Here is a 27,691-nt window from a genome sequence, read left to right on the forward strand (position 1 = left end):
GAAGACGAGGTTCACGGATTCTGCCTCACGCGGGTCCCTGTGGAAGAGCCAGTGATTGAAACTATTGCCGGATTGAAATTATGTGAGCTCATGCTTGCCTCGAGGCAGAAGGATAAAGCTGACTGGAAGACCTCTCAAGCTCCTTGGGTGTCCTGCGGGAAAGACGCCCTCCACCCTCCCCCAGGGTAAAGACGCCCTGGTTGCCAGAAGATGACATCCTTGTAAAGCTGGCTGTGCAAGGGCACCAGATCGGTTCTGGGAAACTGCTGAGCCCACGCTGGCTGCCAGAGAGCCAGGAGGGAAGGAAAAGAAGGAGCTCCATCTAGTGTTGTTATGAAACAAGACCGAAGGCATCCTGCGTGATTTGTCAGGTGGACAAACACACCCATCAGTGTCAGGAAAATTGTACCACTGAAAAAGCCAGACCTGCTGGCCGTGGGAGCTTAGCACAAAGTAAGTCGGACTTCACCTTTGTCTGATAATGGACCTGGGGACGGAAAGAAGGCTATGTTGTCTTAAGATCTTGCTTATCAGTGACTATGCATCAAAGGTTTCCTCCCAGAAGGGCAGACCCCACCGCTACAGGCAGGCTTGGTTGTTGTTATAAAATTAAATTCTGGGGACTGACAACATCCAGAGGAATCTGGGTTGACACGTAAACGGGGTCCTGTAAATACATGACTTTTGGAGTATTCGTACAGGTACTTGTGATTCATGGGTTAAAGGGTTTGCATGTCTTCAATTTTAGTAAATAATGACAAACTGTTTTCCAAAGTGGAATATAAAGATTTACGCTCTCATCAACACTATATGAGGGTTCCTTTTGCTCCTTATTGTCTCTGAAACCTGGTATTGTCAGCCACTTTCATTTGTCCTTCTGATGGGCATGGTTGTGACACCTCTTGGTGTTTTAATTTGCATGTTCCTAGTTAGTAGCAACTTTTAGTGACATCAAGTGCTTTCCATATATTTCTTGGCTATTTGGTTATCCTCCTTTGTGAATTACCTGTTCAAGTCTAACAGCCATTTCTCCATGATCTGTTTTTTTCTTAATCGTATGCACTAGTTCTTTCTATATTCTGGTTAAGAGGCTGTTATTGGTTATGTGTTGAGATAGATCCCCCCTCTCACGGCTTAATGGTCTCTCTGGATGAACAGAGGTTCTTAACTTTAATGGAATTCAATTTATAAATTTTTTTCTTTTATGGTTTATGTTTTCTGTGTCCTATTTTTAAAATATTTCCCTACTGTGAGAAGAAAAAGATACTGTCCTATATTATTTTTCAAGAAGTTTATTGTTTTGCCTTTTGCACTGAAGTCTGCAATCTCCTCACACTGAAACTTTGTTGGAAGGAGGCAGCACTCAAGCTTTGTTTTCTTCCGTGCGCATTTCCAGTTGTCCTAGGTCCATCGATCAGAACGACGGTGCTCTTCCACTCTCTGTAGTACCACCCTGGTCCTAGACCAAGTGTCTGTTTCTGTGTACGTTTTGGAATGATCTATTCTGTTCCATTGTTCTACCTTGCCCCAATATCAAACTGTCCAAATTACTAGAAATTTATAATATACCTTCATGTCCTGGAGAGCTAGCCCTCTCGTCTTGTTCTTCAAATGTCTTGCCCGTTCTTAAAGCTTTGTATTTCTGCATAAAATTTACAGTCATGGGATTGCATTAAATCTATAGGCTACTAGAGGAGAATTGACATCTTTATAATATTAAGTATGCAATCAATACACATGGCTATTTATATAGGTCTTCTTTCATTTCTCTCAATAACACTACATAGTTTTCCACAGAGAGGTCTTGGGCATCTTTTGCTTGACTTATTTATTTATAGGCATTTGTTTTGTTATGCTTCTATAAATGTTCTTTTTTTTAAAAATAGACTTTGTTAGAGCAGTTTCAGCTTCATAGCAAAACTGAGCAGGAAGTACAGAGAGTTCGCCCAATCCCTCTGCCCCACAGGCACAGCCTCCCCCACTATCGACATCGCTCTCCAAAGTGGCACATTTGTTACAATTGACGAACACGCGTGGCACATCATTATCACCTGAAGTCCGTAATTTACATTAGGGTTCACTCCTGGCGTTGCACATTGTATGGATTTTGACAAATGGATCTGTGTCACCATTGTGGTATCATACAGAGTAGTCGTTTCACTGCCCAACAGTCCTCTGTGCTCTGCCTGTTCACCCCTCCTCCACCCCAACCCCCGGCAACCACAGATCCTTTTACTATCTCCATAGCTTTTCCTTTTCCAGAATGTCATATAGTTGGAATCATACAACAGGTAGCCTTTCCAGATGGGCTTCTTTCACTTAGTAATATGCATTTAAAACTTCTCTATACCTTGTCATGTCTTGATAACTCATTTCCTTTGAGCTCTAAACAACATTCCATTGTCTAGATGTATCGGTTTATTTATCCACTCATCTACTGAAGGACATTTTGGTTGCTTCCATGTTTTGGCAACTTTGGATAGAGTTGCTATAAACATCGTTGTGCAAGATTTTGTGTAGACATAAGTTCATAACTCCTCTGGGTAAATAATGAGGAGTGCAATTGCTGAATCCTATGGTACGAGTATGTTTAGTTTTGTAAGAAACCACCAAATTGTTTTCCAAAGTGGCTGTGCTGTTTTCATTCCCATCAGCAATGGATGAGAGTTCCTGTTGCTCCACATCCTGGCCAGCATTTGGTGTTGTCAGAGTTCTGGATTTTGGCCATTCTAGTGGTATATCATTGTTGTTTTAATTTGTAATTCCTTGCTAACTATGATCTGGAGCATCTTTTCATTTGCTTATTTGCCACCTGTATATCTTTTTTGGTGAAGCGTCTGTTCAGGTTTTTTACGTAATTTTTAATCAGATTGTTCATTTTCTTATTGTGGCACTTTAAGAGTTATTTATATATTTTAGATGACAGCCATTTATCAGATGTATCTTTTTCTCCCAGTCTATTGCTGTCATTCATTTCATTTATACCTAATATAAGGTATAATATAAGGTATAAATATAATATAAGGTATAATATAAGGTATAAAATAATATAATATAATATATATAACATGTCTTTATATATATATACACACACACACCCACACACACACATAAGCATACATAATCAAATACACTATTGCTATTATTACTTTGACAAACTGTTATCTGTTTTGAGCAAGCTGTTATCAATTAAGAATAAGAAAAATAAGAGTTTTTATCTTCACTTGCCCCTTCTCTGATGCTCTTCTTTTTATAGATCTGAGTTTCTGGCCCAGAACATTTTCCTTCTCTCTGAACAACTTCTTTTAACATTTCTTGCAAGACAGGTCAACTAGCAACAAATTCCTTAGATTTTTGTTTGTCTCGGAAAGACTTTATTTCTTCTTTACTTTTGAAGGACAGTTTCAGACGGTACAAAATTCCAGGTGGTAGGCTTTTTTCTCTCAGTACTGTAAATATTTTACTCCACTCTCTTCTTGCTTGCACGGTTTCTGAGAGGTCAGATGTCATTCTTGCGTATTTGCTCCTCTATAGTTAAGTGTTTCCGTCCTCTGGCTTCTTTCAAGATTTTTTTTCTTTATCTTTGATTTTCTGCAGTTTGAATATAATCAGCTTTGGTGTAGTGTTTGTGTGTGATTTTTGGCATTTATCCTTTGGCAGTAAGCTTCCTAGATCTGTGGTTTGGTGTCTGACATTAATGTGGGGGAAATTCTCAGTCATTATTGCTTCAAATAATGCTACTCTTCCTTTCTCTCTTTCTTCTCCTTCTGGTGTTTCCCACTGTAAGTATGTTACATCTTTTGTAGTTGTCACACAGTTCTTGGATATTCTGTTCTGTTTTCAGCAGTCGTTTTCTCTTTGTTTTTCAATTTTGGAAGTTTCTGTTGAGACATCCTCAAGCTCAGAACTGACTCCTTTATCATTATATAATTCCCCTCTCCATCCCTGATAACTTTGCTCTGAAGTCTACTCTGTTTGGAGGCAAAACTCACAAAAATTTGGAGGTCCCTAGGGCTGGGTACTCTCAGAGTTTTTAACTCTCAGACTTGTCCACACTGGACCTCCAGCAATTTGTCAGTCGCAATTCAGGTTTTCCCACCCAGAGCTGGTTCCCAGGGAGGTTTCTGCTTCAGCGAGTTGTGATTCCCTGTATTCACCCACCTGTCTCTCCAATTTGGGGGTGCTGGTTTGTCCTGCAGCCTCAATTCTCCGACAGGTCAAAGAAGAGTTGTTGATTTTTCAATTTGCTCAGCTTTTTACTTGTTGTTAGGACAGAGTGATGATTTCCAAGCTCCTTACATGCTGGACTGGAAACTGATAGTCCCATTGTTTTTTAAAGCAATTTAACAATCTTAGTCATTTAATTTGAAGATTTAGTTTATTCATAGTTACTGTAATTGATAGATACATTTGGATTTTATCTCTGTTACTCTTTGTACTTATTTTTGTCATATAGTGCCTTTCCTTGACTTCATCAGGTTGACTCAGTATTCTCAGTAATCTACCTAAAATTTTCTCTCTGTTTTTGCTGGGTGTCTATATATGTATTTCCATGTATTTATCCTGCTTGGGGTTAACTTGGATTCTTGATTCTGTGGATTGGTATCTTTTATCAGTTTTGGAAAATTCTCAGTCAGTATCTTTTCAAATATTGCCTTTGCTCCATTTTCTCTTCTTCTCGTTCTAGCTCTAATTTACATAAATTAGATCTTCTTACTGTGTTCTTCTTTAAAAAAAAAAAAAGAGTTGCTCTTTTTTTTCTCCACTGGGAAAGATTTGCCCTGAGCTAACATCTGTGGCTGATCTTCCTCTTTCTCTCTTTTTTTCCCTCCCCAAAGCCCCAGTTACATAGCTGTGTATTCCAGTTGTAAGTCCTTCTCGTTCCTCTACGTGAGCCACTGCCACTGCATGACTGCTGACAGACGAGCGGTGTGGTTCCACACCCAGGAACCAAACCTGGGCTGCCAAAGTGGAGAGTGACAAACTCTAACTGCTAGGCCATCAGGGCTGGCTCTGCACTGCTTTCTTTATGTCTCTTATATTCTTTTCTCTTTACTGCATCCTTTTGTGTCTCTGTGCTTCATTCTGTATATTTTCTTCTGACCTATTTCCAGTTCACTAATTTTTCTTCAGCTGTGAATAATTGACTGTTAAATCCATCCATTACAATCTTAATTTTATTGTTGTATTTTTCAGTTCTAGAAGTTCTATTTGTTTTTGAATTGGCTATGCATTACGTTTTCAGTTCTCTAACAAGATTTTCAATGTTTTTTTTTAATCTTCTTTTGAATGTAGGAAGTATAGTTATTTTAATGTCTGTTTCTAATAACTCCAATATCTGGAGCCACCATAAACCTCTTTCTATCACCATTATTTCTGCTGATTATTGTCCATGTTGTCCTTTCTTCTTGTGTTCTCAGTTATCCTCACTTGTGTGCCAGACATTGTATTTGAAGAATTGTTCGTTGAAATCATTTGAGGCCAAGATGATATTATATTCTTTCAGAGAGAATTTTGGCTTGCTCTGCCAAGCACCCTGAGTCCCCAGCATGACTGGATCCCTTGTGTGAGGTCTGTAAGAGGTCTGTGAGAGACTTTTCTTTTAGATTCACCCTTAGCTCCAGGGGATAGCTCTTTGTGTCCCAAACCAAAATGTGGGAACTCACCGAAGCTCCATCTTGGAAGGTCATTTGCTCCAACTTTTATCTCTCTTGCTCCTCAAATCTAACAGAAGTACTGCTCAGCCTCCTGACATTTCAGCCTCTTCCAAGTCAACAAAAATTCCAAGGCATTATCATCGTCTATATGGGTTTTGATTTTCTCCCCATTCGGCCTTATAAGCTCTCTCATGTTTTCAAACGTATCTATTTATATATAGTTTATTCAGTTTTTACTCATTTTTCTCAGTGAGTGGGTTACTCTTGTTTATCTGGTTCCCCATTATCAGATGTTGGAAGGCCAGAGTTATGGATTTTTAAACTAATTGTTGTAAGCTATTTCTAAGGGGAGAAAAAAGGAAGAAATTCTGAAACTTCACTTAATTACAAAAAATAAGGATATCTATGGAAAATATAAGTTTGAAGAAATGCCCTAAAACAAGTAATTAGCCTTAGGTGTAGCAAATAAACAGAACCATTATCAGCTTTTCCTCACAGATACAATATTTGGTCCACTTACATATTACCACACTCAGATATAGTGGAATACCAAGAGGTCAGTTCTGGTTTAACAAGACTGACTTTCATCTGCCCCGAGTTTTAAGGTCTCAGGATCTACAGGCAGATCTGAATATACTCCCTTCCATTATCCACCTTACCCTCACTCAATTCATATCTTAGAGAAAAAGTATTCAGAGTATTTTTCTCTTCTTTAGAAAGCACTTAGCTGGAGATATGCGTAAGACAATCTATGAGATAACTCTTAAGTTCCCTTCTTTGGTCTTATCTTTCCCACCCACTGATTAATCCACAAACCATGTAATGTATAGTATATGTCGTTCTAATGACAAAATACAGCTTATTATCAACAGTTTCATTTGATATGGGGCCACTAATCTTTTATTAGATATAAAAGTGGATTTTCATGCTTTTCTTTTGTATACATACCTAATGCACATGGAAGAAAAAAAGTAGCTAATGGCATAATGAGAGGTGGCTAAAGTCTATATATTTTGGGAGTTATGCTTAAGATTTAAGAAATACATTACAGTATAGGGCAAGTCTTTATTATGCCCACTGTTGAGAACCTAGGATTCTGTACCTACATGCTGATAGTATTTTTTTTTCCTGAGGAAGATTCACCCTGAGCTAACATCTGTGCCAATCTTCCTCTATTTCTTATGTGGTTCCCCACCACAGCATGGCCACTGAGGAGCGGTGTAGGTTCGCACCAGGAACGGAACCAGGAACTGAAGTGCAGTGTGCTGACCTTAACCACTAGGCCACAGGGCTGGCCCCTTAATAGTATTTTTTAAAGGACAATTACATGCCTGGTAACACCAGACCATATTCCTATTTAGTGTACGCTCTGGATTTAAATCCATGTCGATAATAATGAAAATGAAAGAGAAACCATACACAATTTAAATTTAGATTAAATAAAATCTGTATTTTGGAATCTACAAAACAATTTCTGGAATTAACAAGCGAGTTGCGCGAGTCACTGGATACGAGATCAATGTGCAAAAATCAATTGCATTTCTATATACTCTAATGAATACGTGAAAATCAAAATTAAAAACAATTTATAATCACTAAAAAAATAAAATATTAGGTACAAATCTAATGAACCATGTACTGGATTTGTATGCTAAAAATGCAAAATGCTGATGAAAGAAATTAAAGACCTTAAAAAAACGGAGGAATGTACCATGCTCATGGACTAGAAGACTCAACATAGTAAAGATGTCAATTCTTGCCAAATTGAACTATAGTTTTAGTCCAATTCCTATCAAAATCCCACCAAGTTTTTTTGTAAACATGGGCAAGCTTATTCTAAAATTTACAGGGAGAGGCAAAGGCACTAGAATAATTGAAACAATTTTGAAAAAGAAGAAGAAAGTGGACTGAATTCCTCTGCCTGGTTTTTAGACTTAGTGTATAGCTGCAGCCGTCAAGACAGCGTGGAGCTGGCAAAGGGGTGCACACACAGATCAATGGGACACAAGAGGTAACTCAGAAATGGACCCTGTACACAGGTACGTCCAGCTCATTTCCGACAAAGGAGCAAAAGCAATTCAAAGGAGGAAGAATATTGTTTTCAGGAAATGATGCCGGAAAAATTGAACGTGTATAGGCAAAAATAATGGACCTTAACCTAAACCTCGTATCTCCTATAAAAATTATCTCAAAATAAATCATAGATTTAAATATAAAACCGCAGAACTTTTAGAAGAAAATAAAGGAGAAAATCTTCAGGTTCTAGGGCTAGATGAAGTCTTCTTAGATATGATACCAAAGCAGGACCCACCAAAGAAAACAACCGGCCACTTGGACTTCATGAAAATTAAGAACTTTGCTCTGTGAAGGACTTTGCTGACAAAAGGAATGGACTAGGTACAGACTGGGAGGAAATATTTACAAACCACATATCTGACAAAAGATTTATATTAAAATACATACATATTTAAAAATTCAATGGTAAAAAAAATCCAAATAATTCAGTTAAAAAATGGGCAAAAGGCATGAACAGATATTTCACCAAAATGGATCCCAGTGAAATTATGCTGAGTGAAAAAAGCCAATCTCAAAAGGTACAATATAAGTCCATTTGTCCAACTTTCTCAAAATGAGAAAATTATAGTGATGGAGAGTAGATTGGTGGTTGCCAAGCGTTAGTAGACAATGGGAGAGAATGGTGAGCGTGACCATAAAGAAGAAGTGTGAGGATTCTTTATGGTAATGAAGTAGTTCCGCGCCTTGATTGTGGTAGTGGGTTCACGAATCTATACGCGTGATAAAATTGCATAGAATGTGCACGCGTACACACACACACACAAATGATGCGTGTAAAACTGGTGACATCTGACTAAGGTCTGTGGATTGTACGAAGGTCACTCTGCTAGGTTTGGTATTGTGCTGGAGTTACACTAGCTCTTCTCATTGGGGAAAACCGGGTGAAGGGTACACAGGATCCCTCTATACTGCAACTTCCTCTGAACCTGTAATTATTTCAAAATAAACAGTTTCTTTAAAAACTGCTTTTTTGCCATTGGTATTACTCTCCTTTTTTCAAAATCTTTACAGAAAATGCCAACAAGCGATTTGTGGAGTGATTTATGTTTGCGCTGCCTACTCTTCACGACTTAGTGACAGACACCTTGAACTGAAATGACACATCTGCAGAGTCACCCAGCAGAGAAAGAGGAAGAAAATCAAGAATTTGGGCTAGGACAGGGAAGAAGTATGCGCAATCGTTGCTGAAAGTGATGTTTTTCTCCAGGTGTTTATTTTTTGATGATCTTAGGCAAGCAGGAGCCAGGGCAGCCAGCCAGTCTGAGAGATGGGCTGCTGCAAGTGAATAGGCAGGAGGGGAGCCCTGGGGCAACAGGAAGACTGAAGGTGCAAGGGAGAGTTTAGAAGAGAGGAATTCCCGCGAAAGACAAGGTGAGCAGAGGAGGCTATAAATTCAAAAATGAAAATGATCCGACGAGGCAGTACTTGATAAAATTATGGGACATTTTAACTTCCCACCCACCAGCCAGACGTAACTGTCTCTGTTGTGGTTTCCACAAAACTCTGAATAGCGTTTGTTGAAAAGACAGAGAGCTCCATAGGATCCGGAAATATTTGACAATTGGTATTTACCATATAAATCTTAAGGGGAAAACATCCTGTTTCAACAATGTAATTGCTGCCTGATTGTGTTGTCTTTCGTTTCCAAGTGAGTAAAATACAAATTGTTTGTTTGCAATCCTTCTATGGTGTTCTAACAATATTTGCATTCCCCCCAGTAGGATAATTGGATAAAGACAAAAGTGGAAAAAGCTCGGGCTTTGGCAACAGACAGACTGGGTTAGAACTGCAGCCCCACCGCTCACCAGCATGAGGTCTCAACCTCCCTGAACCCGGGTCCTTTCAGATGGATACAGTGAGAACTTCCAGGGTTACTGTGAGGATTGGAAACAATGTATGGAGAAGCTTCTGGCACACTGTCTGGCTACTGTTGGCATTAGTCACTGATGACTAGCTTGTTTATTACATTATTATTATTGAGTGAATCTTCGGTATAACTCTAGTCACTATGCAGTGTCATCTTGTGTGCATTGAATCTTTCTTGGGCCCATCCAAAGGAGACTAGTTGCTGACGAATCACAAAGACCCCTGCAGGGAGCCAGTTTCCTTTATAAGGCTGTCTCCTAGAATGGATGCCAAGGATCACATTACAGGAGGTCTTACAGAATTGATTCCCCAAACAAATTACAAACCTTACACAGTAATACATTGCATTAATATACTAGTAGAAAGCATATACTACAAATCGTTTTGTTTTTCTTCTAGAAATCCAAATAACATATCCGTAACATAATCATGAAATAACTAACAGATTTACCCAGAATACTGTAGGAAATCAAAGTAAAAGTCATACGTATTTTTGTTCCTCAGAGAGAAACCCAGGTTTTCCCACCTCTTGACAAAGATTCTTTATTTCACCAAACGTTAGCCAGGCTCCTTCACCTTCTCCCAGGCCCGTCTGCGCTCTTCCTCATAAAATCCAGTTTTGGCCAGAACCCTGCTAAGTCAGTTTCCCTTGAATCCCCATCCTTCAGATCTGATCCCTCTGGCTATCCGATCAGGTTCCTCCCCCCGCAGCCTCCCCCGGGGGGTGTCTGACCACCTGGCCTGCCTCCAGCAGGAGTCCTCTCAGGCCAGTTTGGCCGGAAGCCCCCTCACCCCTGGTGTCCCCTCTTAGTAATCTTGCACGCACTGACTCCACCTGCCCCCTGCTGATGCAGTCCCACTGCCCACGCTGTGGTCGGAGCCGAGCCCGGTTCCATACTGCGGACTCTTGCAATAGGTCTGAATAAAGTCGGTTTTTACTGCTTTAACTACCGTCCAGCTTTGGTTTTTCTCTGACCCTCTCAAATCCCCGAGAAGCCCCACAGTGCTCCGAATCACTTAGGGGTTCCATGAATTCACTAGACAGTCCCAAATTTTTATGAGACTAAATTACATATTATTACTGCAAATCTTTGAGGTGGGAAGAAAAGAATAAGTTGCCTGGAAGCGGTAGCTGTGGTCACTTGCTGGTTACCCTTCTAGGCGTTCATCTCCCAGTCATGAAGGGGTCTCCTTTTCTGAACTGAACCCCAAGTCGCTCCTCTGAGGCTCTTGTTCCCACATTTTGTTATTAGGACTTCTCAGCTTCCCTGTGGCTCAGGAACCCCATGAACCCTGGCACACTGGGCCGCACTGAGCCTGCTGTCGGGTTCCAATGACAATGGAAACATTTTATATTACAATTTTAAAAAAAGAACAGCAGGGAAAGTTTGGAAAGAACAAGTTCTCAGGGAAATCAAATTAGCTGGGAAGATCTAATTTTCACAAAAATATTGCCTTTGCCCGGAGTTCTCTCTGAGGTCTGCTCTATAAATGAACTAAGCCTGTGAGAGAAAAGTGCAGTGGAATTTGACGACAGAAAAAGCATGTTATTTTTAAGAATTAAAGAAAGAAATCAAGACTCCAGCTCTTTTCATGGTCCTAACGAGGGATTACCTAGACCCATAAAACCTGACAATGGGAGAGACCTCAGGGACTGCAGAATCCAGCCCATCATTTTACTGATGATGGAACTGAAGCCTGAAGTTACCACTGGACTTCGTCCTGGCCACACAGATCCTTAGCCCCGGGCTGAAGATGAACACCCAGGACTCCTCATCTGTGGGCCAGGAGCTGTGTATTATCGTAGCAGCCACCTTAGATCACTGTGTTAGTCAGGGTTCTCAGGAGAAACAGAACCAACAGGATATAGATAGAGATACAGAAAGAGACCTATGATGAGGGGTTGGCTCGCATGATTACGGAGGCTGAGAAGTCCCTCAGTCTGCTGACTGCAAGCTGGAGGCCCAGGAAAGCTCGTGGTGTAAGTCCAGTCCAAGCCTGAAGGTCTAAGGACCAGGGAGCCAACGGTGCAAGTTCCGGTTAGAGTCTGAAAGCTCGAGAACCGGGAGCACGGATGTCCAAGGGCAGGAGAGGAGGCATGCTCCAGCTCAAGCACAGGGAGCACATGCGTCCCGCCCGCACCCCTGCTGTTCTGTTCAGGTCCTCAACGGATCGGACAATGCCCACCCTCACTGATGCCCAGTAGACACTCTGTGTGCCCAACAGATACACAGGGAGTGACCCTTAGGTCTGCTCCCAGAGTACGCCTGTCTCTTCTAGTCCTGAGATCAAACCTCGTCAAGGTCATCTGGAAGTTCATCACCCCTGTGGTGGATTAAAGATGGCCACAAACTCTTTGACGCTGCTCCAACGGGCAGGAAGGTCTGGAGCCTGGAGAAGCTCTCTAACGCTTGGACCAATATAATTCAGGGCAAGGGATGCTGTGCCTGCTTCCAGGCCCAGGTTTGAGACCCTGGGAACTTCTGTCTGTTTGGGACTTTCTGGGTGCCCTGAGACCATCGCTGGAGAGGCCAAGGGTAAGTGCTGCAGCTGCGAGACCCCCTGAGCCCTGATCCACAGGCTTCCCTGCCCAGGTCCCAGACACACGGGTGAAGCTCAGACCCTCGAGACCAGCCCACGCACCAGCTGAGTACCACCCGGTGACCTCACTCAGTGCCAGAGGGAACAGAACAAATGCCCAGCCAGTGCTGCCTGGATTCCCGACCCCCAAAGCGGAGAGAGGATAAAATAGCTGTTGCTTTTTAAGCCATCAGTTTTGGACCAATTTGTTACACAGTAACAGACAACCAGGATAGGCCCCGACCAGAACACAAAAACTCTCTCTGTGCCCTTATGGAGGGTCTCAGTTAGGAATACGTCTGACTGCAAATAACAAAAAACCCTATTTTGAGGCTTAAATAGATAACAGAAGTCCAGAGCTGGGTGTCCTGGGGTGGTACAGTTTCTCCTGGCTGCATCAGGCCCCTGGGCTCCTTCTGTCTTCCTGCTCTCTCCAGGATGGCTGCTGTGTCTCCAGCCATTGTGGCAGTATTCAAGACAGTAACAAGAGGTAAGGGCAAGGCAGTGAGGGGACAAAGGCCAGTGAGATTGCCAGGCAAATCTGGTCCTTTCGAAAAGTTTTTCTAGAGGTTTCATTCAATGACTTTCCTTACATTTCATTGGCAAGATCTGAGTCACATGAGGCACCCCTAGGTGCAAGGAAGTCTGAGAAGGCAAGCACACCGTCACCCTCAAAATAACTGAAGTCAGCAAGGAAGAATGGATGGTGTCTGCCACAGGAATCCTTCGTGTCCTGGGGCCTCAAGCTCAGAGGGGCTGCATGCTGCCGCAGCTCCTGCGTGCCCACAGAGAAATGGCTTAGAGCACAGATCTCTCTGGAAGGGTAGGTGAGGGGCCTTATCTTGAAACTGTACTTTCACAGCAAGCTCACTGCTTTTTGCTTAAATCCATGTGCACTATCGTGTGGGACGGCTCGGGGAAGCCAGTGATTCTTCTAGGGGAGCTCCTCCCCACCCCCTGCACTCCTGGAACTGACACCGTCTTCTTGGGCGGCGCAGCTCCACGTCCCTCGCCGCTCTGAGGGATGGCTGGAGATTTGCTCTTCACAAGTATAAAAGGCCCTAATCACCCGGTCAGCCCATCACCATCATTTCTGTACATCTTTGCATGACAAATGAACAAAGATGCAAATCCACCCTCAAGAGCGCCCATGTACACAAAAACTCATTACAAAAATGGAGGCTTGTCGCGTTTGGAACAAGAACCAAAAAAAAAAAAAAAAGCCCTCATCTGAAATCCAAATACCCTACACCCACTTGGATGTGCAACGCGGCCCAAATGCTAATGAAGCAATTCGGCTCACTCAGCGGGATGGGCAACAAAGGAAATCCTTCTCCAGACGCAGCTGTCAACAATTACACTTGGGGGTGGAGCTGGCTCAGAGTCCGCATCTTCAGACTCATGGAAATGCGGAGCGCGTTCCAGACCCCAGGGAAGACAGTAATCCCTGTTTACTTGGCGGGCCGGAGAATGGGCCATGCTGGTTAGCTGGGCATCCTCACCCTGCTCAGAAACAAATGACAGATTCCTGCAAAGACTCAGAACGAGACAGAAAGCACTTTAAGTTCAGGACGACACGGGATCTACCCGCCTTTCTCCCGAAGTGGTGATTCAGCCAGCGGCTCAGGGTCTGGGTGCCTCGATGATTTCCTATTGTCAGGGAGAATGTTTATTTAATTTGAACTTCCTGATTATCTGTGTTTTTAGAAACTGAGGTTCATTTTACTGTATTATGGTGACTGACAGGAGACAGCCCCCATTCTGGCTGAGGAGCACTCTTTTGAGAATTACCCCCATTGCTCCAACACACAGACAAACACACACACACACACAAACATGCATACGTACACATACATGCATGCACACAGACCTAGCAGATGTGTTGTAATGAGCGGCTCTTTGACCACAGGTAGCTGGACCAGGAATAACCCCTGAGCAAAGGGAGCGACTCGGCTCCTCCTTCCCTGCAGGTGGGGAGTCAGGGTTCAGAGAAAGCCCTGCAGTGTCTGCCAGTTTCCCTGAGCAAGGACGTGGGGACCTGGGCTCCAGGCAGGGACTGTCTTCTGCCTCCCGCACAGAGCCTTGAAGAGACAGATGGGAGGGGAAGAAAAAGTAGGAGGTAATCAGGCAGAGTGAAGAACAGACTAGAAACCAGGAGCCCCAGAAAGAGCCCTCCATGTGGCCACGTGGGTTCCACGGCCCACAGTTCCTGGTTCTTGCTCCTGCCCCCGTGAGGCCTGACCACAGTTCTGCCCTCGGCTTCCTTGGGATTCCCCGAGCCTTCCCTTCAACATAAGCTGGTTTGAACGGTTTGCCAGAGGCTGTCAGTTTCCTCTCCAATCTTCCTTCTCCCCTTCTTCCTCACTAACTGAAACCAGTTTATTCAGAGCAATGAAAAAATCACAATCCCCAGCCTCTCTTACAGTGGGGGTAGTTAAAGAGAAGTCATTGGGTGGGACTTGCAGGAAGTTTCTTAGCAAGAGTGGACTCAGGGGGAATACTTTCTGCCCTTCCCTTTTCCTTCTTGTTACATGGAAAGCAGATGTGAGTGCTGGAGCTCCAGCAGCCACCTGTGATCACATGGCAAACGTGAGGATGGAAGCCAGTGCTAAGGATGGAGGAGCAGAGAAACAGAAGGAGCTGGGGCCCTGATGACAAGATGAAGCTTCATATGAACCCAAGACTGTCTCTCGTGAGGTTTTACATTAAGTGCAGAAAAACAAACTTCTAATCTGCCTACACCACTGCTATTTGGGGTTTTGATTAGTAGGAGCAGTAGGAAACTCTAAATGACACAGTGAACGTTAGCTCCTTGCAGCCAGCCTTGAAGAGAGTTTCACGCATCTTCCTGCACGTTTAGCAAAGGCTCCACAGGGAGTAGGCGCAGTGGCTGCGTCATCTACTGTGTATGAAGCGCTCTACAAAGGACCAACGGAGAAAATGCAGGAGGCACAGCTCCAGTACCATCCACGGCCTCGCAGTGCCAGGCTGGCGGATGGGAGCAGGAGGCTGTGAAGGGCTGAGTCCTCCTCCTCCTCTCCCATCCACCCTGGACAGAGTCAAGGGAGAAAGGATTTCCTCTCTCTGAAAGGAGGGAGGGCAGATCCTGGTGGCGGCGGTGGGCCAGGCCTAGCTTCACTCCTCGGGTTATCTCCAACACTTTTCATGCTGAAGCTTCAGAGAATGACGTTATACAGGGCTTAGAGCCCACACACTTGTTGTGTTGATGTAGCACACAGGCATTGCTTTGTCTGCCAGCACCACCACCCCCACCTCCGGCCTGCCCCGCCTCTCCTCCACCCCGTCCACGTGCGTGCAGTCAGGACACCCATAATTGCACCTCATGACCCTGCCCTGGCCACAGGTGATGGCCGGGGCGTGCAGTGGCAGCTCCTCCTCTGCCCCCAGCCACCCCGCCCGCTCCTTCGCTAGGTTCGTTTCGCTCAGGGGTTGGATACCTAACCCAAACTACGCCAGTCTAGTTTCCTTCCCCACAATTTGGAGTTTACGCCAAGAAATCACAGCTTCGTGTGCTGACTTGTCCTGTGGCCAATGCCAGTCCAGAGATGACGGCTGTCAGGACGATGCTTTGGATGTCGATTCGGCAGACGCGAAGGTGCGTTCGCGTAGGGTAAATCCAGAGGGCTCCCGTCACTTCCCTCCAGCCCACTAGTCGTTTGGACGACAGAAGCCGTGTGATTGTTTCAAGTTCCTTTTTTAAAAAATTGAGATGTAATTCACATAAAATTCAACATTTTAAAGTATACAATTCAGTGGTTTTTAGTGTATTACAGAATTATGAAACCAACACCATTATCTAAGTGTAGAATACTTCATCACCCCAAAAAGAAACCCTGTACCATCAGCAGTCACTCCCTGTTCTTCCCTCCCCCAAGGCTCTGCATCCACGAATCTATTTTCATAGAATGGATTTGCCATTCTCCACATTTCATATAAATGGGATTATACAAGGGCCGGCCCCGTGGCCAAGGGGTTAAGTTCACGTGCTCCGCTTCGGCGGCCCAGGGTTTTGCCGGTTCACTGGGTGCAGACATGGCACCGCTCATCAGGCCATGCTGAGGTGGCGTCCCACGTGCCACAACTAGAAGGACCTGCAACTAGGATATACAACTATGTAGTGGGGGCTTTGGGGAGAAGAAGGCAAAAAAAGAAGATTGACAACAGATGTTAGCTCAGGTGCCAATCTTTAAAAAAAAAAGGGATTATACAATATATGGCCTTTTGCGTCTGGCCTCTTTCACTCATCACAGTGTCTTCAAGTTTCATCCATGATGTAGCATGTGTCAGTGCTTCCTTCCTTTTTATTGCCAAGTAGTATTCCACTGTGTGGACACACCACATTTGGTTTATCCATTCATTCGTTGATGGACACTTGGGTTGCTTACAGCTTTTGGCTGTTGTGAATGATGCTGCCATGACCATGGGTGTGCAAATACCCGTTAGAGTTCCTGCTTTCAGTTCTTTTGGGTAGACACCCAGAAGTGGAATTGTTGGGTCATGTGATAATTCTATGCTTCATTCTTCTGAGGAACAGCCATACCATTTTCTTACGTTCTTTTTACCACCTTTGTTAATAGAATTATTTATTTAATTTCATTTTCAGGTCGTCTGTTGCTAGAGTATAGAAATAGAACCGATTCTTATACTGATTTTGTTACCAATTCCTTCCTAAACGGTGAGGTTCTGGCTTTGGGAGAGGGTCTTGCCGGGTCGTCCGTTTCTTCCTCTTCATGTGACGGCTCTGGGGAGCATGCCCTCGTCACTGACTGCCTCCTGTACGCCTCCCAAGCTGAAACCTAACTTTTACAGCTGAAAGAAGAGCCCCAGCTGACGTCACAGGTCCCCAGGAGTCGAGAGGCAAATGCCCGGTGAAGCCCCTTTGCTGCGGAGCCAGCAGGCGCCCCAGACTCTGTGGATTTGGGGTGAGATCAGGGTGTCCGCCGACTGCTCAGCATCCTCACATTCTAGGCTGGCCCAGAAGACTTGACTTTATGCTTTTGGGTGAGAAAATATGACATAACGACTCACAGAGTGTTAGCCCTTGGAGATCCTCTGGAGCAGTGAATAGTCTTAATAGTGAGCCTTAAACTGTTACATCTTGATCCTTACTAGACCCTACTGAAGCCCCCAACCCCAACCCCCGCCTCACATCGAAAGACCTACCTTTTCTACTCTGCCATAAAGATGAATGAAATCGTGCCATGTCTGACAACATGGACGGACCCTGAGGGTATTATGCTAAATGGAATAAGTCAGATGGAGAAAGCCAGATACTGTGTGATTTCATTTATATGCGGAATCTAACAAAAACAACTAACAAACAAAATAAAACAAAAACAAACTTATAGGTACAGAGAACAGATTAGTGGTTACAAGAGTGGAAGGGGCTTGGGGGGTCAACTCTAAGATGATGGATGGAAACTAGACCTGTGGTAGTGAACACTTTGTAGTGTATACAGATGTCCAGTTATGAAGCTGTACACCTGAAACCAACAAAAAAAAAGCCGCCTTAAACCAGACTTCAAAGCCTCAATAAATATCCTGACAGCCCTTCCTCCTCTGAGACACCATCAGGCTCGCCAGGCACCATCTCCTCTGCCACAGGAAGCAGCACACTCTCCTTTGTCTCATCAACACTTCGTTTGGGGATGTTATGTGGAATAGCATTCAACCAGATAAAGACTAAAAGGGAATAAGCAAAAATTAAATCTGTTATTGAGTGACAATAGCGTAATTTTTCTATAAAAAGCGTCAATTGGGTACAACCGGGAGACATTGATGTTAAATGATTTTATGGACTTGTGACTTTTCTTAAGAGCAATTATGGTGCTTGGAGACATGCGATGAAGCATTCAGAAGGTATGATGATGCCTGCGCCCTGCTTTCCAATCAACGAGAATAAACAAATATATAAAAATATTTCATGCCTACCCACGTATAGAAGAAAGAACTTAAATACGCACACACATATAGAGAGATGGAGAGAGTGAGTGTATATGTCTACACAGAGAGAGGGAGGGAGGAGAGCGCAACTAGGCAAGATGTTAACAATTGTTAAAGAATTAGATGGAGTGCCTCTGCTTGCTTTGTACTAGTTCATCTTTTCATCTTTGCGAAAATGTTGTGGGAATAAATGGTTGGGGGTGGGGTGGGGAATTGGCCTCATTCTTCAAACAGAAACCAAGTAATTTTGTTATTTATTTTTAGAGCCGAAAAACATTGACCTTTTCTCAAATAGAGCCCAAATAACCTTGTTATTTATTTCTCCAGGCTTTTCTCATTTGTGGAGGCAGGCACATGGCGTTAACCATAGCGAGTACAGAGATTTTTTAAAATAACGCTTTTCAGGACTGGTATGTAGTTACACAAACTGTGCGTCCCACAAGGGGGCGCCATTCACATAGGCAACTTTGGAAGATCATCCCTGGAGCTGTGCAAGTAGGATGACCACGTTGTCCCTGTTTGCCCTGGATGGTACCAGTTTTAGTACCGAAAAACCCACCCCGTGGTTGTCACTCCATGTGCAGTGCAGAGGTCCCTGTATAACACTGAACAATGGTGAAGAGGACAGCACAGATCCTTGACACATCACAGCCTGCCTGAAGATGTTGTTCTGTTGGTAGACGGTTCTGGCTCCATGCAGGATCCCACTAGGCAACACGTCTACCTGTCAGCAGGTGCTTTCCACCCACTGAGTCGAGCCTAAATGGGTGACATCAATGACAGGACACTCTTCAGAAACCAAGACATCAGCTAGGTTGGGTATGGACTGAAGACTCCTTGAAACCCCCAATACAGGCAGAACAAAAGGCCAACACCACCAGCCCAATACCTGAAGCTTATTTTTGACATTGTTGCCCTTCCCTCTTTGTGCTTATGAACTATTCCATTCTTCTCTCATCCTCTGTCTGCCTCCATCCCTGTAATCATGTAATAACTACTACTTTGCCAAGGAGAAAACTGAGACCTGGGGAAGTTAAGTGATTTGCCCAAGGTCCCAAAGCTTGTAAAGATGGGGCAGGATTTGAGAGCATGTTCGCCTGAGCCCAGAGCTGCTGGTCCTGATCATGTCATTCCTGCTGCGGACTGAATGTCTGTGTCCCCCTAAAATTCATGGACTGAAGTCCTAACCCCCAGTGTGATGGCGTTAGGAGGTAAGGGCTTTGGGAGGTGCTTGGGTCACGGGGTGGAGCCCTCATGAGAGGAATTAGCGCTCTTATAACAGAGGCCCCAGAGAACCAGCTGGCTCCGTCTCCACCACGTGAGGATACAAGAAGTCGGCTGTCTGCAACCCAGAAGAGGGCTCTCGCCAGAACCTGACTGTGCTGGCACCCTGATCTCAGACCTCCGTCCCCCAGAATCGTGAGAAATAAATTTCTGTTGTTTATAAGACACCCAGTGTGGGACATTGGTGAGCCGTGAATTCCTCTTGCCGGTTTTGCCCTTCCAGGTAGAGATTGCATTTCTACAGAAATTTATAAGGACAGAAACCCCTGTGGGACCCCCAGAAAGGAACATACACACATAGGGGTGGCATTTCCATCAGCACACAGCCCTGGAACTCCCCGTGCCTATCAGATGGGCATCCCACCCACGGCTGGGGATCCACAGCCTGCCAACAGTGAGTGTGGAGGAGCGGTTGTGAGCCCACTTTGGAAAGAGAAAGGCCTGGGGTCAAGAACTGGCTCTGCCCCCAAAGGCAGTAAGTTGGACAAGACGTTTAACCCTCCCTAAGCCGTAGTTTCGCCATCTGTAACGCGGGAACAATAATAGCCCCTGTATCCTAAAGCTATTGGGAATGCAAACAGGATGGTGCTTGGGAAGCACCAAGAGCAGGGCCTGGCCCATGTGAGGGGGTCTACAGAAAAACACTCTTTCTAAGATGTCTACACTGTTGAGTGAAAATCGTGTGCTCCTATTTCTCCGTAAGATAAACCAACACATTTACTGTGCGCACACCTTGGTGCAGCCACGTTCCACGTGATTCAACTGAGAAGAGAGTTATATTTTTAACACAAGTATGAAAAAAGTAGGTTTTTAAGATTCCGTCTTCTCTCAAGTCTTTCGAAGGGATCTAAGTGTGATCAAATATAACCCATGTAGTCTTTCCAGCATCCCTGTCTCTTCTTCCTGTTCTGAGGAGCCTCGGTCTCCCCACCTCCTCGGCTAGCTTGCCCCTCGTCATCTCAGTCCAGCAGCCCTCGATCAGGCAGATTGTGACAATTCCTCCTGTCTCCTCTCCCCACTGTTCTTCTTCCTCACCTCCACCAGTGCTTTTCAGCTCCATCCTTCACTGTCCAGCCTGATTTTACAGCCTAAAAGTCTTGAACTTATACATATTTTTGAGAAACACACTGAAGTATGGGAGAGTGAAATAACACGATGTTTGAGATCTGTTTTAAAATGCTTCAGGAAAGAAAAAGGGATAAATGAAATAAATATGGCAAAATCTTGACAATTGTTAAATCTGAGTGATGGGAATATGGGTGCTTTTTGTTTTTAATTATTCTCTCCTCTTCTGTGTAGGTTGGCAAATTTTCAGAATTGAAAAAAAAATTAAGTCTTGGACCAGTGTGGCAGAAAGACTCTCCACAAGGTGGGAGGGAGAAAGGGGAGGTGCAGGAGAAAGCAGGTGACTTGGCCATTTCATGCCCTCTTTAGGAAGCCAGAGACGGAGGACATTAGTGAAGACTCCAACGTTAGTCCATTTCACCTGAGCCTGCCTGGGGAAGCTCCCCCAGCTGGTACCTGTGGTTAGCCCTGGAGTGAACTGGTAAAGAGAGAAGCTCTGGCTTTTTATTTTGTACGCTAATGTAATATTTGGTTTGTTTCTAAGAGCAACTGAAAGAAAAGCTTTCACTGAATCCTGAAATCTAGCCCCTGTCACCCTCCATGCCCTTGGTCTATCCCATCTTCAGTCAAGAGCTCTCCAAATGATTGGAGATTATTAAGAAAGCCCCTGTTGAATGAGGAGTATTTAATGGACACTCGAAGCCCAAGGGCTTTGCTCTTAAATGCTCCTTATCAACATGTGCTTTGTGTGTTGTGCGTGTTCAGTAAATGCAGTAACGTAATTGTTGCCCTTCTCAGGGCATGATTTTCTAGCTTGGCTGTTACCCTCTTAAACTGTGATTCCAAAAATAGAATATAGTACTTTATATCAGCGGTTGTCATCTGAGGGTGATTTGCCTCCCAGAGGACTCTGGGCAAAGTCTGGAGACATCTTTGATGGTCATGAATTGGGAGGTGAGGAGAGCAGGTGGCTGCTACTGGCATCCAGTGAGTAGAGGCCAGGGATGCTGCTAAACATCCTACAGTGAACAGGTCGGCCTCCACCACAGGGAATTATCTGGCCCAAAGGGTCAACAGTGCTGAGGTTGAGAAACTCTGCTTTATATTAATCTGTGTCCAGAGTCCAGTAGAACCATTATATTTTAAGGTAAGGACACTTCCTAAAATGTAATTCATTTTGCTACCCATTCTCATGACACCATCACAGGCTTGCTTCACATCAGCCTTGGTGTTGAGTAAACATCACATTTTCCTCCACGAGGAGTGACCCCACCCCACCTCCCTCGTCTTATACATGCGCCATTGCTTCTTTGAACCCAAACGAAAACTTCTTTTTTCCACATAGGATATAAAGTTGTCCCTCCTTGCTTTGAGTAAGCTATAAATAGCTAGATGAACAACTTCGTGATAGCTTTGTTAAAATTATTGACAGAAAATCATTGACCAGAAAAAGGCCAAGGTTGTGTGTTTTGTGGCACGTCAAAAATAACCCTCAGCTGGACACAGACATGAATCACTGCATGGTATGCGCCCTGTTCACCCAGAAACGACTGAGGAAGCCGGTCTTCCGAATGGCCGCACCGTCTCACTCGCAGTGGTCTCTGCTACAACTCAGTGTTATCCTCCCCTCAGAATTCATGTGTTGAAGCCCAGACACCACCGTGGAGACATTTGTAGATGAAGCCTGTTGGAGCTGCTATGGACTGAATGCTTGAGTTCCCCCCAAATCCATATGTTGAAATTCTAACCCCCAGGGTGATGGCGTCAGGAGTCAGGGCCTTTGGGAGGAGATTAGGTCAGGAGGGCAGAGCCCTTGGGCGTAGGATCCATGCGCTTGTAAATGAGGCCCCAGAGAGTTCCCTTGCCCCTTCCGCCATGTGAGGAGACATGAATAAGTCGCCATGTGAGGAGACATGAATAAGTCAGCAGTCTGCACCCCAGAAAAGGGCCCTCACAGAACCTGACCGTGTTAGCACCCTGGTCCTGGCCTTCCAGCCTCCAGAACTGTGAGCGGTAAATTTCGGCTGTTCATAAGCCACCCAGGTTATGGTCATTTTGTTACAGCAGCTGGAACAGACTAAAAGAGGAAGCGATCGGGTTTAGAAGAGGTCATGAGGGTGGGGTCCTCGCGATGGAACTGGTGCCCTTATGAGAAGAGACCAGAGAGCTCTCTCTGTCCCCTGTCCTGTGCCATGTGAGGACACAGTGTCTACAAGCCGGGAAGAGAGCCCTCACCAAGAACCAGGTCTGCTGGCACCTTGATCTTGGACTTCCAGCCTCCAGAACTATGAGAAATGAATATTTATTATTTAGACCACGCAGTCTGCAGTGTTCTGTTATTACAGCCTGAGCTGGCTAAGAGGGTAGCCTTTGGCAGTCTGAAAATATTTTGCTATTTCTATGTCGTTTGTCATCTGATAACCCCATCCAAAGGGGCAACCTAGGATTTCTCCAATGTGCATTTCCCACTGACTTGAATTTCAGGAAAGATTCTCTCCGTGGCTGCCTCGTCTATTTGTTGTACCTCCTAGAATCCACGATATTATTAATTATAAGACACACTATTGCTTTGTGTACTATCGGATTTAAAAATATACTACCCAGTATCATAATATGAAGACATGCAGAAGGCACATCCAATTTTAAGGATGTTGAAATGTGAAATAAAATGTGTGTTTTGTACCTGAGGACCATAGTGGCCCTGGGTACAAGGTATGGCTCTAGGAGGGAGATGGAACCAAGCATTTTCAGACCAAGGTGCTGGTCCAAAAGCTGAAAGGCCCAGGCTTACTCTGTGTTTCTTTCCCAAGGTCCTCATTTAGAGAGAAGCTCTTTCCTCCGTGGTGCTGATGGAAGCAGAGGTCTCTTTGCTCTCCCCATCTGCTGGGGACAAGGTCGTTGCCCAGCAGCGAAGGTACTGCCCACGGAAGTTCCGACAAGGGGGCTCCTTCTGCTGCCTGAGTAAAAAGATGCTATGGATATGTGTCTGACCAGCGAAATGAATGAAGCAGGGCCCTTCCCGTTCCAGGCTTGAAGCAGAAATGTTTCCTTGTAGGTAAACTACAAAAAAACAGCCTGGAAGGAGGGGAGACGAGGTGATTCATGATGAATGGGAACCAGCACAGGAATTGAATGTGGGGCATCCTTTCCAGAAAAAGCCCACACCAGAACTGAGTTCTGAAGCAGCATTACCCCAGATGCTCTGAGGCAGCCACTTACAGGAAAATCCAGCATTCCACTCAGGGAGCGTCAGAGGCTCCCCGCCCTGGGGCAGCGCATTCTCAGGCAGTGGTTCTGGGGAAGCCATGAGGTCTCCTGCGCTGTTTTCCTCTGACACCTAGTTAAGAACCAGCTCGTGATTCTGAGGTGCCCAGGGAGCCTCTGGGCTTGCTGGCCAGCTGTTCTGTTCTCCATCTCCCTGCAGAGGCCTGAGGAGCTGGGGTTCCCGGGAGCAAACCCTCCTTCGACTGCTCTGGGGTTGCCGGGTCCACGGCCTGGAAGCAGGTGACTGCGAGCATTTCTCCTTCCAGGGTCTCTCACAGAAGGACCCAGTTGGCTCTGTTTTGTGGTGCCCAGGTTGAACCCGAGGGCCTACCTTCCCGACGCTCAGGCTCCTGGGGTCGGGGGAAGAAGATCCCGCCTGCAGCAAGTCGGGGCAGCTGCCCTTCTCAGACCCTCCACTGGGGCCAGGCGCTCTCTCCCTGTGCCTTTTGCTTTTTGGCTGGGAAGCAGCTGCACTTGCCCAGTTCAGCCTTGAGGGTGGCAGAAATGAGCACCAGAGGCCCCCAAGCCAAGCCTGGCATCTAGCAGAATAGCCAGAGCAACCTGTCACGAACGACGCCGGAAGCTGCAGGATCCGAGGAGAGGCAGCTCCATTGCTCGCTTGTGCTTCCAGAGCTCCGTGCGCCCCTCTGGGTGGCACAGCTTTGCCTACACACACACACACACTCACACACCCCTCTGCTGGGAAGCTGCCCACAGTAAGGCGAGGGGACACTCTGCAGTGGCTTGTCTCTCGCCATCACCACTGGGGGGGTTGTATTTTTAATTTCAATATTGTCATCTTGCCAAACAAGCAAAAAAAAATACCTTTACCCCAAGTATTTTAAATGTTTAACAATGTACCTTTCCTCACCATGACACCCCCAAAAGACAAACCCAGGAGGGCATGGGGGGCACCACAAAGTAGTCACATCACTTGAATGTTACACGGCGGCAGTTCCCTCCATGGCGCATTTTGGAAATTTGCAGGGAAGTTTTGAATTTTACCCTCACGGGAGATGGGGTTCCTGGCATTTAATGGGTGGGCTCCCGTCCCAAACAAGAATTTTTCTGCATCCTGAGTGACTCGTAAATGTCCCACTGGACAGTCTTGTGAATGAGAGACTTGTTTATAGTGATATGTGAGTGAAACCTAACTGGATCACAAACTATTTTATGCAAGATTCTAATGTACACTGACATTTTGGGGCATGTAACTAGCATAACAATGGACAGAAGATTGTACAGAATTTTACCAGGGATTGTTCACTATTGTGGGAAAATCACATGCAGTGTTTGCACGCGGGTCAGTCTGCATTCGCACCTGTGACAGTCTCGGTGTTTCCACGTACAGGTGCAGACATCTGGCCCTTTCACTTGTCGTCTTGTGTGGTTGTGGCTGGGCACTCACTTGTCAATACATCTATTTTATTCTCCTCTTAGAAATTACCTTCCTTTTACTTCTCCTTAAGATATAGTTAGGACATTACACTGAAATTTTAAAATTATATGTATAAATAGACTATATTATCCATGAATTTTATTTCAAGATGGAAAAGTGGATATTAGTTTTCTATTGAGGTGTGACAAATTACCACAAATTTAGTGGCTTAAAAACACACATACTTATTCCCTCCAGTTTCCGTAGGCAGGGGTCCAGCACAGCTTCAGCTGGGCCCTCTGCTCCGGACCTCACAAGGCTGAAATCAAAGGAGGTGTTCACTGGCTGAGTTCCCATCTGGAGGGTCAACCAGGACAAGACCCATTCCAAGACCCATCCACTTGGGCTGTTGGCAAAATTCAGTCCTCTGAGGTTGTAGGACTGAGGTCCCTGTGTCGTTGCTGACCTCGGCCAGGTTGCTCTCAGCATCTGGAAATGGTGCTCAGTGCTTGCCTGCCTTCCACAGACCCTCCAACAACGTGGCAGTTGGTTTGAGAACATTTAACATTTCACCATCTTCTGAAGACAATCTCCTTTTGCATTAACTTCCCATCATATCCTCTGGCCCTGCCCACCCACTGGGGGCGAATTATACAAGGTGTGTCCCCTGGGGCGGGGGTGAGGGATCCTAGAACTCTGCCTGCCACTGCTGTAAACAAATATCTGTTATCAAAAGGGGGCATTGGTTCTCCTAGGGCCCAGGAACACCGCGTGCTATGAAAGTGAGTTTTTCACACTACATTTATCTTAGTTAAGCCTCAAAATCACCTCTTGAGGTGGTGGTTATTTTTCTGGTGACTCTCCCCACAGTTAAGAGAACTACTTCTTAGGCTGACTGATAAAACGCTTAGGGCACCAGCATAGCGGGATCGAAAAAGAAAGAAAAGGAAAATCTAAGCTTTGATAAACTTAATCTGGAATTTGCAAAATCTAAAACTTTAGGGGGAATAAGAGCTATTATAATGCTAGTGTGCATGAAAGTTTTTGTTTTCGTATTTTACAATTTTTTACTTTTAATATAAAAAATAATTTCATTGCTTAGAACCTCTAAGTAATTCTACCCCCACCCCATCCCCGGAGATTCTGGAGATCACTTGGCTGACCATTGTTAATCCTCAGCCATTCGCCTGTCAGATGGTCTCAGAGATCCAGATGGAGACAAGCACGCCTTTAAAAGGAGGGATGAAGCTGGATGCGGAAGGAGTAGGGATGAGGAGGGGCTGAAGTTCATCTGGCCCGCCATGCCCGCCCAGCTGCTCTAAAGCCAGACCCCCTCCACCATCGAGTCAAATCTGTGCATTCTGCTTCTGAGTGCTTGTTACTCTCATCCATAGCAGCTCTGCCCACCTGCCCGGCACGAGGGGGAGGGGCCCCATCCACGCCCCCTGCCCTCCGTCCTCAACCACAGCTGCAGCAAAGGAGCGGGGACTGGAGGAAGCAGGGTCTGTGGATGGGAGAAGGGAGACCAGAGCACCCGTGATGTCAGGGTTACTTCTTCTCAGACGGAAGATCCGAGGGTGAGGTGGTGAGACCTGCAAGGAGGACATGAGCTTCTGGGAGAAATGACAGCGGGGGGTGGGGGGTGAGGGGATAAGGAAGAAAGTCATGAAAGGACGAGGGGCAAATACCAGAAAGGGGAGGGCAATTGTAGCCAGATCAAGGGAGAAAGGCTTCCTGAAGCCCACCCGCCCATGAGAGAGCTGCAGACCTCTATGCTTTAATGCCAACACTTCCAAATTCCCCCCAGGCCGTCTCTCATGCCCCGCCCGCTCCTCGGCTCATGGAGATCTTGGCTTGTGGTGAGCAATAAGCATTCCGACTTCCTTAATTGTTTATTCATCAGGCCACAGATGGGGGCGAAGATGAGAATGCAGGCACTTACTTCTGCCACAAGAAGTGAGGCAGGCCAACAGACCCAAATTCTCAGCAGCCAGGGACACGGCCGGGCAGCAGTGACAGGGCAGGTTTCCCTACATCCAAGCCGCCCCTGCTTGTGGAGGGGAGCCCCACTGCTGACGGAGGCCTGGGGCTGATCTAACGTTAGCCGCCTGTGTGATCTGGGAGGAGAGGCTTGGAACATGGGGCGGGCCAGGCCGGGCTCTACAATTCCTTCCAGGGACCTCTTCCTTCCTTAAAGGTCACCAACATCTCAAGGAGGGGGACTCCAACTTTGACACAGTCACTGGCTTCTGTGCAACCTTTTCCAAACAGCTGGTGTGCAATTTGCCACGTGGCGTATATAGACAGGCTACCCTTGTGAGCTGGAAAATGAAGTCTTGGCCCAAATCTTCCTGCCCACAGCACCCTGCAGCCAAGGGAGCCACGACAGGTTGGATGGGCTCCAGCCAGGTGGGGTGGGAGCCTAGGATGGGGGAGCCGGCAGTGCCACTGACCACCACTGCTCATCCTGCAGCTTTTGCCCTGAGCAGGCAAGTGGAGGCAGTACAGGAACCTCTGTAAAAGGTAAAAAGAAAAGAAGCAGTGTGAGCGAGAAAAA

At 45.5% G+C, this 27,691-nt stretch overlaps 1 long non-coding RNA gene across 1 annotated transcript; it reads left to right on the plus strand.

Annotated features, from left to right (window-relative positions):
* The first annotated feature begins 283 nt into the window (after positions 1 to 283).
* On the plus strand, positions 284 to 27,691 carry LOC138918278 (uncharacterized). The gene is made up of 2 exons (XR_011427403.1): positions 284 to 453; positions 23,303 to 27,691. It is a non-coding gene; the product is annotated as an uncharacterized lncRNA (long non-coding RNA).

Source organism: Equus caballus, chromosome 16 (genome assembly GCF_041296265.1).
Source record: "Equus caballus isolate H_3958 breed thoroughbred chromosome 16, TB-T2T, whole genome shotgun sequence".
In the NCBI taxonomy this organism is placed as follows: domain Eukaryota; kingdom Metazoa; phylum Chordata; class Mammalia; order Perissodactyla; family Equidae; genus Equus; species Equus caballus.